Consider the following 21,679-nt stretch of genomic DNA (forward strand, 5'->3'; position numbering starts at 1 on the left):
TGCTTCTTGACACAAGGTTTAAATTTTTGTGCAGAGCTAAACTGAAAGTGCAAGTTAATTCTTTCAGTATTCTGACAATGAAAGCATAACTCTACCGAGATTTTTTTTAAAACATTTACTTGTCAATGAGTTAAAATGCATGTCTAAGAGATAAAAGGTATTTTTAAAAAACTTTATAGTTTTTGAGTATTGTGTTATTTATGAACTAGAAATGTGTATGATTAGCGATTTAAATGCTCTGCATTCTAAGAAGGCCAAAGGTCAGTGGCTACAACCCAGAGAACCATGTGGGGAGTGTTGTTTTCTCTTTTGTTCTGCAGGAAAAAGACTTTAAAAGGTGCCTTTAAAGAACCACTCAAAGGTTGGGATACTGAGGTTGATCCACACGACTTCCCCTCAATCAGCACCCACCTCACTTCTTTTCAACAGTAAATTCTAATGTGCCATTTCATGAGATGATCTGAATTAGGAAAATAATCCAACCCCAAATTATATGTCATTCTGAAGCTGGACACAGTGCAGCAGGCTGTTATGTTGGGCAGTCAAGTCAAAAGTTTCCTCCCTCCCTCCTCCTCTTCTCCACAGCCTCTGCTTCTTGCATTTCTCTCATTTGCTAAATTCATGCCCATTTTTCTGCTCCGTTTTGCTCCATCTCTACTTTATTCAAACCTCTGTGTTGTTTAGAACCATTGTTTTCCTCTACTGCGGTGCAACCTGCTTTCTCCTCACCCTGATTTCCTGCAAATCCAGGGCTGCGATGCAGGACTATAATTCCTCCAGTGGGGCTGCATGATGACAGCCTTACATTTTCATGAATATAGGAAGGAAGGAAGAATGGTTTGCTAAAACTAGCTTTGGAATGGGGGGGGGGGATGCAGCATTGTTGCATTTGGACCTGAATGTGTAAATGGAAAGCTGCTGGTTATAATAATAAGAATTGCAAATTCCAACATTGTGCACTGGCAATTTCTATCAAGGTGAGTATAAAACATTTGGAGCTTACTCTCCACAGCTTTTAAACCATTACTTTTTCCTGCTATACCCAGACATGCTCCCAAGACTAAGTCTCAATGAGTGCATGCATATTAATAGTCACCATTCCAGGGCACTGCACAATTATCACACAGAAATAAGAAAAACTACCTTCGATTTCCAGAATATCCTTTCCTCATTCCGACATGCAAATTACAGTGAAGGGTGTTGAGTAAAGAGTAACTGGAGTGCCATTTAATAAATTTCAAAAGGAGCATGTAGATGTTCCGGTAACCAAATCCTATCAGTAGCTACAGATATGATGACAGACAAAGCAATTTGTGCCAAGAAGGATAAATTATGAAATAGCATCTATTTTAGGAGGATTTGTTGCTTTTCTCCCACCCACCTCCCAATGTTTATTTAGGGCACTTCCCTACATCAGTTTCCCCACCAATGACAGCAGCAAATATGCTAAGACTAGAAGCAATTTGCTGGGAACAAGCTGATGGTTCGTAGTACACTGCCATGGCCACTCACACAAGCTGTGGGTGCTGCCTGTGTAACTAACTGGACGTCACATGAGGAAACAGGATGTCGCTGTGGGAGATTTCAACAGTAAAACATAACAAATCATGTCTGCTTGTTAGTATATGAAAGGATTAAGGACCACAAAGGTTTAAGTGCTACAGTAGGCTCAGTTAGGTCACACCCCCTCTTCTCCTGAGAGGAAATAAAGCATACTTACTGTTTCCTCTCCCCCTCTTTGCTGCAATGACTTTTCTTAGCAGTCCTGGCCAACTTAAGTTCTCTTAGTTTTTTTCTCTCCTTCTCCTCAACCAACATTTTGTCTTACTTTTCAAACCACAGTACTCTCAGGTTTTCTCTTTCTGTCCCAGTTTCAAAGACGACACAAATGATAGCTTGGAAATTGTAAGGGTGCCTATAGTAGAGCCAATTTGCTCTTTATCGACCAGGAATTCAGTGTAAAACTGCATAGTAGTGTCTATACCTGTGTCTTGGCAATTTCATGAGGCATGGATCTTTAAATTCATGATGCAGGGGTAACTTAACTGGCAAAGTAAAGGAAACTGCTGAAATAGCATTGAGTTTCTAGAGACTCCCATATGCCAACTTTCAGGTTTCATGAAGGACAGGAATGAAGATGAAGCTCTTAAAAAAAAAGCCAATCACAGAGATAAAGCAATATTCCCCCCCCCCAAAAAAAATCAGTGTCAAATAGCTACCATTCATCACACCACCTACCTGCTATTTCTATTCACCAACAGGAAGTCAATTATTCTTTTATACAGATAACCCTCAGCGCTAAACATTCCTGCACTGAAGTGACTCATGAGAACAAATTACAAAGCTATTTCTGAAAAGAAAGAAAGAAAATGTGGCAATCTATGGCTGGGACTGACAGAACTATAAAAACCTGCAGATTTCTCTTATACAAAAAAATAAACCACCATTCCTCCCTGTGAGTGATCTATAGACTTGCTGGGAGTCTTGGCAGGCTAGTTACAGACTGTGTGACACCGTTAACTGAACGGAAAAGGACACCGTATTCCTAGGGGTGGGGAGAGCTGTTTCCTGGCGAACAGCTTCAAGCCTCAATCTGGACACAGCTCTCATTTTCCAGCAAAGCTTCACTGTGTAGGCCTACCTCATGCTGCATCTTTCTGTTCGCAACTTAAACAAGATGGCAGCAGATGAACTGTGACCTTTACAAAATATAACTTCTCCCAAATATGTATAGCAATTAGCAGCTTTAAGTCACGGAACTTAGTTGGGAGTCTTCGGGACCTCTAGATTTCTCAGGCAGCGACCTAGCTCAGTGACAGAGCAGAATGAAAATGGAGTTCTATCTACTGTTAGCCTCCCTGTCTTCTGCCCTACCAGTCCCATTCGGCACCAAGAAAGCAAAGCTTTTGTTTTTATTTCTTAGGGGAATGTGGCTGAGAGGAATTTACTACTCCAAAGCTGAACATAGACCCTACCCTGATACTGGGAGCCCTAGATACCTGTTGCAATTGTTGACAGGCATAGTTGTTGGTTCTTTTCCCACTCAGTAGCAATCTGAAGGGGAAAGTATTGGCTGTTGTTAATTGCTGCTGCTGCTGCTTATTAAGTTATTAAATCCATAGATCTGAGGGTGGTTCAGAACATAAAACTGCAATATAAAACCACAAAATACATAGTAAAAATAAGAACAACAGCAAACCAAAAATCAGTGGCGTAGCGTGGGGGGTGCAGGGGGGCCCGGCCGCACCGGGCGCAACATCTGGGGGTTAGGGTTAGGGGGCGCAAATCCACAGGTTAGGGGGCGCAAATTACTTGCCTTGCCCCGGGTGCTGACAACCCACACTATGCCACTGCCAAAAATCCCCTTTCCCAAAACACATTTAAAAAAGGACCAGATGCCAATCACCCAAAGGCCTGGTCGAAGTGAACATTTTCATCTAGTACCTGAAGACCAAAAGCACGCAAAGGGGGTGTAAGGGGAGACAGACCTAAAACTAGATAAAGATGGCATCAAGTTGCCTCCTTGAGGAGAGTATTCCACAAGCAGGAGATCACTGTTCCCATGTTGTAATGAGAACTGTTGTCACTCTCTGAACCTCACCAACAGGGCAATATTTTGCATGCAGCAGAAGGTTCTGGGTTCAATCTTTTGCATTTCCACTAAAACCAGTGGTTTGAATCAATATAAAACAGCTTCTTGTATTTGTACAGCTACAGTGTGATCTCTCAGGTCAGTGTGATCTCTCAGGTTACACAAGCCGACTGGTTACTTTTAACAAGCAGATTATATAAAAAAAAAAAAAGCACCCGCAACTCACATTGCTTCTAATGGATTTCAAAGCACAAATCATCTACATTTTACAGATAAGGGGAATTAGGGCAGAAAGAGATTAAGGAACTTGCCCAAGGTCACACATAAGCAACCCCAACGGGGACTGTGCCAGTGAAGCACTATATGGAGATCAAACTGCCAATACCGGCTTCAGAAATGCTCATAAAAAGAATAAATAAATAAATCTGAGGCTATTACCAATAAATAAATAAAAATGCCAACGAGAAATATGCAAATGTGATAATGCATTCAGAAATTATCTCTACCCATCTATCTGTCTGTCTATCTGCTTAGAATACACAACATTCACCGGAAGATATGAAAACCATGTTCAGAAGAGCTGGTTTTCTTCATATTCGTTTTTTAAAGAAGGGATAACACTATTTTAAAAAAATATTTTATTAGGGAGATGTTGAGAACATCCCATGGCATGTGTCCTCAGAACACCTGGGAAGCAATATTTTGTGTAAAAGTCCTGATCAGTCTACGAGCAGGCAATTGAAAAGTTCTCTGGTTTTCAAAAATTCTATGCATATCCATAGACAATATATATTGTGTTTGATCTGCAAAGGATACCGTTTCCCCCCTCCTCCCAAAAAGGTTTGGCACAGAAATAGCATCCCGATCTCTCACAAATGCTCCTTCATAGCAATAAAGCTCTGGACATGACATCTCTTTTATTCTTGTACTCCGTGTGAAACAAGCCAGATGGTAGCTTATAATCAGCAGCATCCTTAAGTGATATAAATATAGGACATTTCTAAAGTTACCTTTGTCTACAAAACTATCAGTTTTGTCTTGCTGCTTCACACTGTTCTTTTGTAGGTGTATTATTTATATGCTTTTGCAGACCTCTGCTCCAATTTCTTCCATTCAATATTCTTAAATAATAATAAAAAACACCTTTGCATATGAATGGGGCTGTACAGGAAAGCACTTAAGGTCACACTGCAGCAAGGAACGGGAAGTACAGCAATGGGTGCACCGATGAATATGCACACAATGAACAGGGCAAATAATTCTAGAAGCATCAGATAAAAACAAGGGCTTTTGCATTTCCAGTGCTTACTTTATATCTCCATCGACACTCCAGCATGCTCTGCCATTAAGGATCTTTCCCCCACCCTTAACTAAGAGAACCTGACTTGTAAGCCTTTCTCCACAGAAAAAATTATTTCTAACAATGTCGTTTCCTGAACTTGAGTGGGGGAACCCTGATCCCCTCCCAGTGAGGCTGAATGGAGCCACCAACACAGGCCTGTTGTGTATGGTGATGAGGCAGAAGGTGAGGGGCAGCCTGAAGCTGGTGCAATGACTGGGCCTTGACTGAGTCTGATGTCGTTACTTGAATGTAGCAGGGCCAACTAGGGATCAAATATATTGTTGGAATGTCCCATTTGGGGTTTTCCCAGTGACTGCCTCCAGTGGCGATCACATGGCCGGCAGTCCTACCCACTCCCACATTCCTCAGGCAGAAGGAGAGAGGCGACAATGGCATCAATCCACAGGCAGTAGTTGGTGTGAGGCTGGGAGGGCAGAGGTAGTAGAATACCCTCCTCAAACCAACACACACACACACACACACACACACGCAGAGAGAGAGAGAGAGAGAGAGAGAGAGAGAGAGAAGAATTTGAATTACAGTGGTACCTCGGGGTGCGAATGGGATCCGTTCCGGAGCCCCGTTCGCATCCAGAAGCAAATGTAACTAGCGACGGCACGTCTGCGCACACACACGTCACATTTTGCCACTTCTGCACATGCGCGTGACATCATTTTGAGTGTCTGCGCATGCACGAGTGGCGAAACCCGGAAGTAACGTGCTCCGTTACTTCCGGGTTGCCGCGGAGCGCAACTCGAACGCGCTCAACATGAAGCATATTCAACCCGAGGTATGACTGTACTCTACAAGGCATATTTTTTTATGGCAGAGGCAAATTTCTAAACCTTCTCTAGCTTTATATCCTTTTTAAGGAAGCGAAGAAAAGATAAATTTTCAAAGACCAAGAATTCAAATAAGCACAAGGCCATCCTGTGTGTGGTTACAACTTTCAAAAACAAAATAGAATTTAAATATATATATGTTAGTTTGACCTACTCCAGGTGGGTAAGCTATCACAGAGAAGGCCTTTTTGTTAGTAGCATCCCAGTTATGGAACAGTCTTCAAAGGAATTCTCGACGGATGTCATCTTTATGGGGTTTTGGCACCTGGTTCAATCAGGTCTTTTAAACAACTTATGTATGAGTTTCTTTTTAAAAATCTGTGTTTTGACTTTAGGAGGTGCCATGAGTTTTGTTTTTGTTGTATGTGTATTGATTTTATGTCTTACTTTGTATTAAATTATTGGATTTTTTTACTTATTTTAAGTCTCTCAGAGAACTTTACATTATAGCATGGTGTACAAGTGCTATATATAAACAAATACATTTTACAGGGGCTCCAGGCAACAAGTTAGTTAGTTTATGTCCCAGATTAATCCATCACAGACTCTTTAGTATTTGCAGATAATCTTCTCTTACTCAAGGATCAAGCCTTGAATTACTTTCAGACTTAGGTTGTGGAGAATTTTACTCTCTACTAAAATCCTTTTCAAACAAATTGCCTTCACTTCCATGTACAATAGCATGCACCAAGTCCTACTTCAATAAACTATTTCCCATATATAATTGTGTAGCCACTACAAAATCAGTACCAGATAGCATATTTTTGTGCCTTATAATTCGGTCATCTTTTTACCTCAGATAAGCCCTAAACCATCTTGACAGCCTGCAAAAAATCCCCAACTCTTTAATTGCTGCATGGTCTGGCAACAACTAAATAGTAAACAATCTCCCCAAAAGCTAGATTCATGCAATTGTTGTTCAGAGCCTCATGATTGAACATCTAGAAAGAGCAACAGGAGTTTTTGATGCTGACTTCAACAGGAGAGGAACTGCATATAGTAACATACATGAAAAAAAAAATCTGTAAACCCATTACAATTTTTATAAATGTTTAGTTGTTATGTAAATACTTTAAGCAGCAATTACATTTGTAGCAGGCAGGACCTGAGAAGCAGTTTAATGTTATAAGAATGTTATAAGTGCTCCCAACTGTGTGTTTGCCATGCTCAAATTACTATGAGTGTATGGGTTCTCTGGATGTTAGAGGTCTCTAGAACAGTGATGGGGGAACATCTGGTCCTCCAGATGTTGCTGGACTACAATTCCCATCATCCCAGACTACCGGCTATGATGGCTGGGACAGGATAGAGTTGGAGTTCAACATATCTAGAGCAGGGTTTCCCAAACTTAGGTCTCCAACTGTTTTTGGATAACATCTCTCATCATCCCTAGCTAGCAGGACCAGTGGTTAGGGATGATGCAAAACCAGCTGGAGACCCAAGTTTGGGAAACTCTGATCAAGAGCATTGTGAATTCCCCAATCCTGCTCTAGGGTGTTTCCTTATTTGGTGGGGGGGATACGCTCTTCAGATTTTATTCTATCCCTGCTACCAATTGGTATACACTGTTATCTTGTTTTTCAAATTGCAAGGAAGGAAACGCTGCTGAAGAAAGCTAGCTATTGCAGCTCAGTATAGAATCTTCAATTAATATTTCAGATGCAAAGAAACGTTATCCAGAAACTATCGTGCACAAGCCAACACACGAAATACTTCAGAAAGGGACCAGCATCAAATATGAGAAACTTGCATTGCCAATCTATTTGCTTCTTAAGCTCTGGGAGTAGGAGGGGAAATAAAGAATTCTCTGATCTTCCCCCATGAAGTTATATGAATAGCAGGGTAGGATAAAGACAGTCACGTGTGCTATACAATTCAGACCAGGTAAGCTACTCCTACTGGGATTCTAGGAACTTTCAATGTAACATCATGAAAGACTCTTATTAAAATCCTTTCAGACAATAAATCACATCGGTTGGTATTGTATCATCAAAAACCTGCATTTATATCCCATTCTCTAAAGCACAGTGAAAATGTAAAGCTACTCAGAACAGAAAGAGTGAAACCAGACGTGAGTATAAATGTGCTTCCTCTTATGCCTCCCCCCTCTTGCACCTAAATGGCTATGCTCCACTCGACTCAGGTTTAGCATCACCTTTCCCTAGTGTTAATCCTCATTAAAATGCGCCAAGGGATATTTATTATTTGTACCGTTTATTTAATTTGCCTAATGCCCTTTATCCAAAGATTACAGGGCAGTTCACAACAAAAAATACAAAATGAGAATACATAATACATAATAAAACAAAACACATTTAAAAGGCCCTAGAATGTTTAAATGGCCCAAGGCTTGGTTTTAGAGAAACGGTTTTGCCTGACTCCTAAAGATATGCAATCAAGGCACCAGGTGAGTCTTCCTGGGGAGAGCATTCCACAAATGGGGAGCCACCACAGAAAAGGCCTGTTCACCACACCCTGGACCTCTCCCATAGGAGGCACACAAAGAAGGGCCTCAGGTAATGACTGCAGGGTCTGGGTTGGTTCATATGGGAAAATACAGTCCTTAAGGTCCTGAGCTGTAAAGGCTTTATAATCTTGGGGCCAAACTATAAAAGGATCCACACTACCTCGAAAAACTCTGCCGGACAGCACAATGAGGATATAATGGAGGCTGTTTAGGATATTCCTAAACTGCTTTTGTTAAGAGCCTGTGTTAAATCAGATGCATTAGTCACATCACAGCAATGGACCAGATGGTATGGAAAATACTTAGAATTTAATCAGAGCTGAATGACAGCCATACTAAGCTGTCCTTAGGAACAAAACAAAACAAAAAATGCTTTGCGATATAGAAGCCGCTTTTTAATTTTAAATGTTTAAATGTTTGGAGATACTGGTGTGAACTGGGGATATTCCTTGGTTGTATATCCTCTGGAAGTCTTTCAAGGCAATTGTTAAAAAATATTGCAGAACACAGTTATACCTTTAAACAAGAAAAGTACACTTATGTTATAGCTGCAACACAAACATAGCAACTCAAGACCTTTTGTTTCTCAAACAGAACAACAATTTTCTTTAAACTGCTGGATTTTAAAGGTTAGCTTCTTGAAAACTACGTATTATTTCTGTTATGGTGAATTAAAAACCTTTAGATGCACAGCACCCTACAGTGAGGCAACAGTGTCAGCTAAATAATCCATAAGTCACAGTAGGACTCATTAAGGAATCACACATCAGAAGAAGCTGGCCCAGGTATTCCTGCCAGAAGCATTCCAAGAAAAGCTGCAGTTCTGCTTACTTAGAGACACAAACCTGAAACACACAAATTAAGTGTTCTGCATTTTGACCTTCAAAGTGATACACTCTTTTAAATGCTATTGACTACTTCTGCTCTTCATATATACAGTGTGAGTTCATGAAACACATTATCAATTTTTATCCTGGGAAAATGTCAAATTGCTTAAAGGTTGTTTCCAAGAAATGGTCTGAGGGCAGCCAACACTTTTCTAGGGATGAGACGAAGCATCTCTGGTCCTTAAAACTGCATGGATGATGATCAACTGACTAGGGAGCATATATAACCACTCTTTGGAGGAAGAACATGTTAAAAGTGTAATAGATATATATTCTGCACAGCAGGAGCCCATGATATGCTTACAGCATTTTAAATTATATGTAAATTACCACTGAGAAAATGAGATAACCATGATTTGTAAGCCAATACATTATAACAGCCCAACCCAACCTGGTGCTCGCCAAATGTATTGGACCAGCTGTACTTCCTGGGGGATGATGGTAATTCAAAACACCTGGAGGGCAGAAGGTTAGCGAAGTCTGGATCAGTAGAACAGTAAGCCTGCAATTTGTGTGCATTTAGCTTTTGCACATGCGACAAAATATTAAAAAGGGGGCGGGGTTCCAGGGGAAATGACTTTGGGAATCCCATCTGCCATTGAACCCAATGGGTTTTGATTGTACACAATTTTGGCTTTACCTTTTTATGATCCCCAGAACGTAACCCCCACATAAGTTGTGGACCTACTGTATTAGAGAAAAGTGTGCAACTGGGGTGTTGTACAAAACTGCCACTCAGTGAGGTGTTGGGTTTTGTTTTTAAGTGAGTAATTTCTCTTTATGCCCCAAAGCCATGTTTTCTCACCAGCAATAAAATAAAGCAATCTTTTCATTTTTGGACATTTAGCATCTCCCTCAATTTTGCTTGTCATCCGCAGTACATATTAGTCACATTCAAAAAAGAATTTCATTTTGCATGAGTAATAGATGTTCAATGAAATCTCTATGTGGCCTTTAACGCATGTTGCACACTCATGCACATATTCCTGTAGGCGGATTTTTGCTGTGTGTGACTACAATAAATCTGTCTGTTTTCTACCAGGAGTAACATGTTAGCATACTAGTCTCTACTGATAAAGGTTCAAATGTGAAAAGTGGCTCATAAATGATGCACCGTCATAAACTATTGTAAGATTTTTCATAATGAACATTCTCCACATTCTCTGTGATAATATCGCATAACCATCACCATTCCCTGCTCTGGAAAGCACAGTTGAGGAACATAGGCAGGGAGGATTAAGGCACAATTTTGTGAGCAAGGCTAGATAGCTCATGAAAACCTTAACCACGCTGTGCCTTATGCAGTCAGCCTCGTCACTTTCATAAGAATTTTAAAGTAACTGTTTTGCATTCCAAAGTGAATGTAAAACAAGCTGGTCTATATTTGTACCGGGTGCAGATGAGTAGAGATAGGTCTTTAGTTTGTGCCTTTGAACATTTAGCATCTCCTTGGCACAGCCACTAGGAGAAAACCAGAGACTTTTCCTTCCATTTTAAATTAATTCTGGTTAACTCTGGTATAAGGCAGGGATGAGAAAGCCTGTGACCCTCCAGATGGTGTTGGACTACAACTCCCATGATCACTGGCCATGATGGCTACCGCTGATGATAATTAGAGATCAACCTGTCAAGGTAAGGAAGTTTCTCATCCCTGGTTTAAGGAAACAAGACAATGTAAAATTGTGGTTTTCAAGCCTGACTCATTTCCCGAAATCATACTTAAGCTTATCCAGGTTTGTCTGGATTTGGACTTAATAAACTGCACTTAATAAAAAATGGACAGAAAAAAACTAAATGTACTAGAAAGGAGGTAGGATCTGCTAGACCAAATAATTTCAGATGGTTTCTTAACCATTTCCATTTCAAAATATCTAATGAAGCCAATTCTGCAGTTTGCCAGAGAATTTGTTCCTGAAAAGTTAGGAATTTTATCCTTGCTTGTATCTCTTTCACATCACCTCTTATCTCAACATCAGTAGCAAATATCATGTATTCTACCTCCTTATTCAACTCCCATAATCACATTGCCTTAACACTTTATTCTTTAGACCAAGCATCCTCCAACATGTCTTGCATTTTCAGTAATTTTAAGAATTATATTAAAAACCGCAACCTATTGCAAAAGAAACAAGCACATCTGTATTATTGTTTTCAAAGTACCGGATTAAATGTTTTTGTTAGGTTACAATTATCCTAATACAACAGCAAGTCGCTGAAGACGTGTGATCAATTTGTGCTTCATTAAAATCTCCATGTCCTTCTGAATAGCCTGGCCACTTTACTATTTTTTTCAAAAAATTATATCCTGCCTTATCTTGTCAAAAGGCAACCCAAAACGGCTAACGCTATAGAATCACTGGAACAATGAAAGACATAAATCAACAGGGAAACAATATATAGAGGAAAAACAGGAAAAGTAAGAGCTACAGCAGCAATTAAAAAACAGCATAAATATAACAATATATAATAATCCAAGCAAACAACCCAACAGAACTGAAACAACAACAATCAAACAGTTTTAAATTTAACTCAGAGACTTTTTGAAACAGTTGGGATTTGGCCCAATGTCTGAAACAGTTTAGTGACCATATACTGTAGGTATAGGCCTTTCTGAGGAGGGTATTCCACAAAGTTGGTACCATAACTGAAAATGCCCTGCTGCTCACCTGGAACAAGGCCTCCAATATTAAGATTAAAACCAGCACCTTCAGTTATTACTAGAGACAAACAGGTAACCCATGTACCGTAAATGGAATACGATTGTACTGATATGCCCCAATTAATTATGTCAGTAGCATGGTACCAGTGCCCAGATATTCATGGGCAGCCTCACATACAGTGTGTTACAGTAGTTGAGCCTGGAGGTAGAATCATAAACTCATAGACTTGTAGAGTTGGAAGGGACCACAAGGGTCATCTAGTCCAACCCCCTGCATTTGTCCAACGTGGGGCTAGAACCCACAACCCTGAGATTAAGAGTCTCATGCTCTACCAACTGAGATGACTAGAGCATGACACGTTTGACTTCTCCAGGAAGGGCACAGAATGTTAAAAGGTAGTCACTACCATCTGCTGATCTTCCAAAAAGTAGCAACAAATGAAAAGGCACCCATACACTATAAGCCTGACCTTTCAATTGAAGGGTAGCCCCATTCAGAAATGGGCTGCACATCTCATCCCAATGCAGATGGACCCATCAGCCTACAGTACTTCCATCTTATATGAATTAAGTTTCTCTTGGTTCTGATTATTTCCCCATTTAAACTTGTGTATTTATTCTCTTTTCATATGGATAATACTTCTCACAAAATTGGAATCTGTATCTATGAAGACTTTTCTCCTGGTCCAATGTAGCCTGATTATTAGCATGATATTAATATATTTAATGAAGCAAACATCAGCTTATCTGCTTTCATAAAAATGTTGACAAGCGTCGGGGACAGATGCGTACAGGACCCTGCTTCTACTTTTCAGCTTCATGTTAATCTAGTGATAACATCTACTTGAACATGGCATTTTAACCACCAGGAATGGATGGCGGTAGGTTCCTGGCCAGACACAGCCTCACTTTTGCCTTCTGTCAGGGCACACAGGCCTTTTTTAAGTAGGTCCAGGGAAGGTAGGGATGGGGTTGCTACAACAATTATTTTAGGGCATTGAGAATTACTTCAAGAACTAGTCCTAGCCTCCCTGATGGCAGGCAAATATTCAGAAGCTCCAAGGAGGCGGGATTGACCCAACAAAGTTTTTAATACCTTGGAACCAATAGGTTAGTAAACCAGGTTGGTTTAAAGTTGAAACATCCAGGTTTCTATCAACATAACGCATTATTTGTCTGTGGGGTGTCCTTAGTCAGTCATTCAATTTCAAACTCACATATTGTTTTCTTGGAATACAGTCTCACAGTCTTTCAAACACATTTAGAGTTCTAATGGCTGCAAGCTGATACTCACATAAATTGCCATGAACTTAGATAATATATTCCTGCTGTTTGACAACTCAGCCTAACCATACAGTGCCCCTGTTCCAGCGCATGCAATGCCAGAGCTAACAGTGTTCTAACACTATGCTCACTCAGCAGCTCAATAGCTGTGGAAACGAAAAGGTAACATGGCGAGACAGACGGCGGGGAAAGAGCCATGCAATCCATGAAGTATTAGCAAGGCCATAGATAAAGAGGCAGATTATCAGTCCGGGCAGGATGTCTTCCCTTCTCAGTGTGTGCACTGCAATACGAAGTTTTCAACTGGTATAGTATTGTGCTCCACGGATTAGTTATAACTCAAGGAAAAGATAAAGCAGGGGTGGGAAACCCCTCCTGACTACAACTCTCATCATCCCTGACCATTGACTGTGCTATCTCAGGCTATGGAAGGTCCAACACCATAAAGACATGGGTTCCCCATCCCTGCTATAAAGGGGATAAAATCCTTACACTGCATCTAAAAAGCTTTTTTTTTTTTTGCCGTACTTTAAAAATCAGGCATTTACATAGTTGCACATTTGTTTTCCCATAGACATAAACAGGAAGAATATTACTTAAGTATTCACTGAGCCATAAAGCATTGTTTTTACTCTGTTGAATTTAGATTGCTGTTTATTGTGAATTGGTTGTTGCCTTCTTTTTATTTTATGAGAAAATGCTGTTGTCTATAAAGAAGTGAGCAAACATCTATGATCTAAAAGACTTTCCTAAATATAGAACTGCCATAAGACATTTCCATTGAGCCATTCACAGCCACAAGAGAGAGAAAATGTAGAGAGACTTTGAGTGATGCTTTCAATAACAAATCCAGCATAGACTGTGCAGAGTACAATTTAAATATTCCGGTTATGCAAACTGAATAGGAGTGGTCCCCAAGGCAGTTCACATGGTTAAAAGAACACAAATAATTATATTCATATAGCTATAGGATAAACTGCAGGGGTCACCAACCTATTTGGGTCAATCAGCACATTTGGAATTTTGAGGGGGTGTTGTGGAAACCCCCAGTCACGTCTCCCTCAGGCAGAAACCATCTGAGTGTGCAAGTATAGACACTGCCTCAAAGATGGATCCAGTAGGATTTAAACTGATTCTCTTTAATTTGCACAATTTCACAGGGACTTAAAAAAAAAAAAAAGCTATCAAATTAATATTCACATTGGTAGTGTGCGCAGTAAAAAAAAATCACATTTTTCTAGGCATGGATCCTTACGGATCTTCATGGGGTTTTTTACCACCAACAAATCACAGAGCATATCTAGGTGGCCTATGATTTGATGGTGGTTTTGCAGGGATCTCATTAACAAAAAAATAAAAATAAAAAATCGAGGTCCCTAAGGATCTGTGCCTTAGATCCATGATTTTGCACAATGGCAGTGCTGAAAAAGCACAAGAGCCATTATTTCTGTCACTGGGGACAGATGTGACCTGTACCTTGATGGCCAATGGTGGGCTGTCTCCTTTCACTCAGTGTGGTGTAGTTGTTAAGAGCCAGTGTGGTGTTGTGGTTAACAGTAGTAGTCTCATAATCTGGTGAACCGGGTTTGCGTCTCCGCTCCTCCACATGCAGCTGCTGGGTGACCTTGGGCTAGTCACACTTCTCTGAAGTCTCTCAGCTCCACTCACCTCACAGAGTGTTTGTTGTGGGGGAGGAAGAGAAAGGAGATTGTTAGCCACTTTGAGACTCCTTAGGATAGTGATAAAGCGGGATATCAAATCTAAACTCTTCTTCTTCACTCCCGTCTGACTCTGAAGCTCCTTACTTTCTCTCTTCCCATTTTCCGCTTCCCTATCCCCCAAGATCGCTCCCCTTTCCTTCAACTTTCTGTTCAACAGCTCAGGTTGCCCATCTGAGCCTTGAAAAGCACATAAAGTTGTGAGAGAAAATATTGTTCTTTCAGCTTCCTCATTCAGTTCTGTAGTATTTGGGGGGGGGTAGCTAACCACCCTCACTACATCTCACCTAACGGTACAATGAATTGGGGGGGGGGATGCTCAGAGGCTTTGCCGGGGGGGGGGGATGTCCCAAATTGTGCCGTTTTGCCATGTTGACATCCTAAGGATTAAAGGATTATCTAACAGTAAGCGTTATAGAAACACTTTACTGATTTGGATTATCTTAGAAGACTAGCCCTACTATCAGAACTAAAAGAACGCCAGCCTCTCTATAGGCCTGTAAGATCGTTTTGATCATGGCATCACATCCTACAGAATATCATAGGCCAATGACTCCAAACCAGGCATTTGTCCATTGTCCCTCCCTCTGCCATGTGAAGCAGCAACCATCTTCTAAAAGCTGATCTTTTTGTCCAAGTTATCCCTGAGCCGTAAGATTGGACCCCAATCTATGTCCCTGAATCCCCCAAATCTCTGTTTTACTTGTTTTTTATAGATGTCTAATATTGTTTCAAATTGCATTTTTGTTTTGTTTTATATGGTACATAGTGCATACCACTTAAAAGAGATTTTTTAAAAAATGTAGGCAGTTTAGAAATGCTTTAAAAATAAATAAGGCAGAGTAATGCAGCTGATTTTGAGTATCAAGAAAGAGCAGTCAGCTGTTATAGTATTTAATTTAATGTTGTGTTTTTATTGCCAAGGATTGAAGCAGGGAGAGACTTGTGGAATTTTCTGCCTCAATTGGCAAAATTACTTCACCTGTCTTTGTTACAGTGCACCCTGTGCTTGGTTTATGTGTCATTTTACATAGTTGCTTTGTTAGATTGCCTCTTAAAACATTTTGTTCAGAAATGGATAGCTTCGCTACTTATACTTTTCATATCCCACAGCTCTTTGCTATTTATAGGGACCCTTAGAAACATGGCCATCACGTATAGCTCTTTATCAGTACAGTCTGTCATATTCTTGACAAGTGCTTTGCAAATTGTTAACCAGTTGAGAACGGATGCTGCTGCTTCCCTTTTGTAACATGCCATGCATTTTCAGATGTGAGATTTCCATGCTGACGAAACAGCAATAAAGCACATCCATAATGCATTCAGACCAAACTAATCAACTGCCTAACGATTAACTATATTTCAACTGGAAAGACACCCCCCGCATCAGTACGGGGTCAAATTAAATGCAACAATGATTAAATGCAACAATAGATCGTCTCTTTCAGTTTTAGCAAACAGCCTTCTGAAAAGTTCAGCCTGAATTGGCACCATGGCACTGGGAGACAAATTTATAATCCTTCCCCTTATTGTCACATTCTTTAAAAAAAAAAATCACCACTCCCAGCTGCTATTTACCATCTTAAGGAAAACTAGCAAGTTCAGATGTTCATTGGTAAAAGAAGTGTGGAAGAGACAACTTTTTCTATGACTTTTCTATGCAATTATAGTGATTGCTGTTTGGTTGTTCCTAGGCTGGTGGTGGTGGTAATGTTTTCTGTTCTTTTTGCGTAAGGGCAGTCAGATGGCTGCATCAATAGGATTTAGTAGCGATGGCATTCAAGGACATATTCGTCCTATATTGGACTGAGGCTTGGGAAGCTAGGAATGCAGGTAGCTTTGGCTGCTAAGCCTGGGTTTTTCTTTCTCTCTACTTTTGCAGCCTTCTTCCCCCAAAACATGTGGGTCATTGAGCATAGCTACTTCTTGCACTGGATAACAAGGCATATTGCTGCACATTGGCATCTTGGAACTTTAGCAGAATGACTCATATCAAATGGTTTAGAACCTGAGAGATGCTATGGCTTCTTTGTCCCCTGAGTTGATGGGCGCGTTGAAGTCCTGAGCCCCTGCTTATGTAACTGGTGATTAATTTGGGAAATAGTGACTTGGGTTCAGTCTCAATTGATTTACTGCTTCTCAAAAGTGATTGGGCATGACTGAGATACTGAAGCATTGACTTTGTCTTGAGATCATGGCAAGGATCATGGCAATGGGGAGTACGCCAGGGATGTGGGCAAGATATCCCAAGGCCAAGAAGAGAGCTTCACTTAAATCAAATACTGAAATTGTCAATGCAGTTTCTTAGTGGTGATGGGTGTCCAAACAACAAGAAGAAGTTACATAGGTACAATCACTTTACTGGTGTGATGAAATTCACATTTCCTTCTTTCTTTCAAATCCATCTTTCTGACTAGGGATGAGACATTTTCCTCAAATATCATTTGATATCATGTCCTCTTTCATTGTTTACATTGAGTTGTTGTGGGATCTATGATGGGGTTCTTGCTGTGTTTTGAGTTCTGGTTTGGAGATGGGGGGGCGGAAGCCAAGCAAAAGAAGCCCTGTCTCTGACAGGTGCACAAGTACTGTGACAGGTGGACCAGCTGGTCCCCCCTTCCTTGACCAAAAAGCAAGACAGCTTAATCTGGAACAGCTCAGAAGATGGCCTCTGGGGTCAAATGGCAAGGCAGTCATGGCAAGTCTCAGTGACATAGGCAGTAAGGGCTCTTCCGGCAATATTTAGTTATTGCAATGTTTTAAAATAAGTTTTTTACTGGGTTTCACAAGCTGTAGCTTATTCAACAATGCTGTGGCCTGTTTTAAATCCATTCATTTCACCACCCAACCCATTCCTGTGGGACACTGCTTATAGATGCACACATATCAAAGGCAAACATGCCATTTTGCAATTTCACTTTTTATTTCTTCCAGCATTTTTCTCAGTAGCTGATTTTAGTAGCTTCTTCTTTTTTTAAAAAAAGAAACATTTTGCTATCTTAAATGATAACAGTTCTTTTCAAATTCCTGTACATTATACCAGATCCTTTCCCTCTCCCTTCTCCATATAGTCCTAACAGTTCCATTTAATCACTTTTGTTTTAAATCAGCTTGGAAACAAACTTGGAAATGTTGTGATGTTCTTTTTGAGACATCTCCTTTGAATACTTAAACTTTAACCTTACAAAGTATATTACCAATTCAGCAGATATAATAAAGGATCTGTTTCCACGCAACTTTTCTCATTACTAAAATGACTACAATACAAAAAAAAGCATGGTTCTACTGCTCATTAAGGCTGAAGGCAATTTATGCGCAGATTCCCCCCCCCCCCCCGAGAGAGACCCAAACCTGCTACAGGTCAAACCTCAGACAGGCATGTATTTCATGTCTGGAGAAAAGGGACTACTATGTAATCACTTATTAAGACACCAAGAAATGCGTCTTCACCTTCTTGCTCCACTTTTCAATTGACATGAGGGGGAGATAATTTTCTTTTCTGCTGTCATGGGATACATTAACTGTATATGCAGTAATACTATTGATACCATCTTCCTCTGTGCTTGTGTGTGTTCCACAGTGAACATTTAGATAGTAAAGGGCCATGCGAAAACACTGAAAGCAACTGACTTACCCAACTTTTCCTCAGCCTTGTTTCTATGTGCATGCATTTTCAGGGATGGTGGTATAAAAATAGGACGTTGCCTCCTTGTTTATAGGGTTTGTTACAAGAAACATAAAAGAGACCTGCTAAATTTGACCAAAAGCCTATCTAATCCCAACTTCCCATTTCCTGAAGTTTCCAACTAGATGCCTACGAGAAGCCCATAGGCAGGGAAGAGCAATAGTCCTCCACTGCTGTTCTTCTGGTATTCAAAGGCATGTGGCCTCTTATTCTGGTGGCAATACATAGCCATCGTGACAAAGTCATTGATAGTTTTATTCTTCATGAAATCATCAAATCCCCTTTAAAGTCCACAGTTTAACTATGTACTGTGTGGAGAAGTGTACCCTGAATCTTCTAGCATTCAGCTTCATTGAACAATTTCTAGTCTAGACAAATACCTCCTCCTGTCAAAGTTCACTTTGCCATGAATAATTCTGTGCACATCTATCATGACCCTGTTACTCACTTTTTCTTAAATGCTCTGCTGCACAGGAAAAGCAGCTGAGTGTCAACAGTACCAGAACCAACTTCAAAGGTAGTCAAAAGCGCAGAGACAGCACAAGAAATGGGGGCCCAAACACAGGGAGTCCAATGACTTGTCAGGGCTGCACACATGCAATTCTCACATTCTGTGCTTGAAACATAAGGCTCTTAAGCCTGAGCCTTCAGAGTCCCACCCAGAGCACAGCTGCAGGACATCGGAGTCACCTGAGGATTTGGTCAGCTCACAAGGACTGCCTTACTCATGAGTATCTCATTTTCTTCTGAGGAGTCCTTGTTCCTTAAGTGGGCACTCCAACATCCAGTGGTTGACTGAGCTTTCACCTTCAGGAACCTGCACTCCCTAGGACACACATGTCCACTCAGCTTCCACCTCCGATACTGTGATGGGGCTGTGCCTTGAGGAGAAGATTTGGCTGCCATGTTCCCTGAGAGCGCCAGATCCTGCCAGATCTCTGAAGTCCCTTGATATGGGCAGCTTCTCCATGATGTTTGTCTTTAGGAGCTTCAGGTCACTCTGCAAAGAGGATTCCTCCAGCAGGGGCATGACATCGAACTATAAAGTCCCCAAAGTTGGGATGTTTCCTCATAAGGGAGTTGCTACAGCCCAATGATCACGTTGGCTGTTCTTTTCTGCATCTTCTTGATCTCAACAATATCCTTTTTGAGATAAGAAGGCCAGAATGGTGTGCAATATCCCACGTGCGACTGCACCACAGATAAAGGCATTGACAAGTACAATATTGTGAGTTTTTCCTTTCTGTGCCTTTCTTAATGATTCCCAGCATGGAATTTGAGTTTTTCATAGCTGTTGTATGCTGGGTCAACACTTCATTGAGTTTTCCACCACTGACCCAAGATCTCTTTCCAGGTAAGTCACCATCAGTTCAGGTCCCATCAGTGAATTTGTAATGTTAGGATTTTTTAAATATTATTTTGCCCCAGTGTGCATTATTTGAAACTTACTTTCATTGTTTTGTGTAGTTTTCGTAACTTGCTTATGAAAGGAAGTCACTCCAGCTACTGCAGCAGATTCAGAGATTTGCTTAACAGCAGTGAAAGATCTGGATAGACTATAAATCCACTCCCATTTGGTGCCATATTTGCCTGTATTTATCACCATATAATAATTTTCAGCACAGGCAAACAAATATGTGAATCCATCTCTTTTCTGTGTTTTCTAACAATTCTTAGTCTTTCTATGGACGGTATTGTTAATTAAAGAGATAGTCAACACGATGTCCTTCAGAATAGAATAGAATAGACTTTATTTGCATAGCCAACAGGCCATTGCATCGAAGGACAGACAAAAACAAAAATACATTACGGAAATAGTTATCATAAAATAATCTCAGTACTTAAAACTTGGCAGAGGTAATGATAATAATAATAAGATCCTAGGCAAGGAATCCAGGTGACGACACTGATGTCATTCAGACAGCAGCTCTCAGTCTCATTGCTCTCTCGACAAACCTGGCAACCTTCTCTGTTGTCGAGCTGCTCTGGTCGGCTAGCAGTGAGAACAACTTGGCTTCACAAGAGTGGCCCGGGATGGCAGATAGTAGCGGCGTGATGGTCTCGTCCCTGAGATCTTTATACAGGGAGCAGGACAAGAGAACGTGTGACACGGTTTCCACATAACCAGCTCCACAGGGGCAGAGCCGGTTCTCGAATGAAATTTTTTGATATCTACCTTCAAGAACAGCTGATGGTAACATATTTAGTCTGGCCAGTGTAAAGGCCCGCCTAAGTTTTGGAATGGTTAAGGTAGACAAATAAGGTGCCCGAAAATCAAAGTGGGAGGGGGGCAGATAAGCGTACCAAGCACTAAATTTCTTAATATAGGCCAGATTATTCTGTTGCTCAATAACCTTCATGCGCTGGTCAATAACGGTTTTTGCCTTGGGGAGACCCATTTTCAGGAGATGCTGTGCTTGGAGGCCACATGTAAGTAGTTTTTGATGCACTACTTTGGACCACCAACTTCTATGAGCATCTCGTGCTACTAGAGGTAGTAGTCCAGATGGGTTTAAGTTTAAGCGAAGCCAATAGTTGAATGTTCTTAGCCAGGTCCGGGTTTCGACGGAGAGGAGGCCAGTCTCCAGCCGTAGGGCCGCATTTGGTACGCATGGTGGAACGGCTAGAATCTGTCTTAAAAATTTAGACTGGACCGTTTCAAGTGTGCGGCAATGATTTCCCGTCCAGATTTGGGCCCCGTAGAGTAATTGCGCCAAGGGTTTTGCTTGAAAGACCTCCAGAGCTGCTGGGATATGTCTGCTCCCCTTCGTAAAGTAAAAGCGAGACAGTATTTTGGCGCTTTGAGATGCTTTTTCCCTAGCATATTTATGATGGGCCTCCCAGGCCCCTGTTGACTGGAAAACTACTCCGAGGTATTTGAAAATTTTGACCTGTTCTATTGGCTGATTGTCCATCTCCCATCTGTGATATCTGTGTCTCCTAGCGAAGACCATGACTTTGGTTTTTTGGTGATTAACCACCAGTTGATCTCTCCTGCAGTAGGCTGAGAATTCTCTTAGTAGCCTTTTGAGGCCTACTTTAGTTCGTGATAAGAGAACCGCGTCGTCCGCATGGAGGAGCGCTGAAATTGATTTTTCGGCCAATTTAGGGGCATGAAACTCCGGGGATGTTAGGTATTTGACCATGTCATTTATATATAAGTTGAATAGGGCCGGGGCTAAAATACAGCCCTGCTTGACTCC

The 21,679-nt window shown here is 40.9% G+C and overlaps 1 protein-coding gene across 3 annotated transcripts in view; it reads right to left on the minus strand.

Moving 5' to 3' along the window:
- Positions 1-21,679, minus strand: part of PDE4B (phosphodiesterase 4B) — a 255,342-nt gene that overhangs the window by 225,364 nt on the left and 8,299 nt on the right. The window contains exon 1 of one of the 3 annotated variants that reach the window (XM_083621145.1): positions 3,489-3,579. The exons of 1 other annotated variant lie outside the window; for it this stretch is intronic. The gene's annotated coding sequence lies outside the window, so the exon portion shown is untranslated. Of the gene's footprint in view, positions 1-2,641; positions 2,672-3,488; positions 3,580-21,679 lie in introns of those variants that run through there. One more of the 3 variants, XM_083621146.1, reaches the window with a different exon arrangement.

Source organism: Podarcis filfolensis, assembly GCF_964270895.1.
Source record: "Podarcis filfolensis genome assembly, chromosome: 6".
Taxonomy (NCBI): domain Eukaryota; kingdom Metazoa; phylum Chordata; class Lepidosauria; order Squamata; family Lacertidae; genus Podarcis; species Podarcis filfolensis.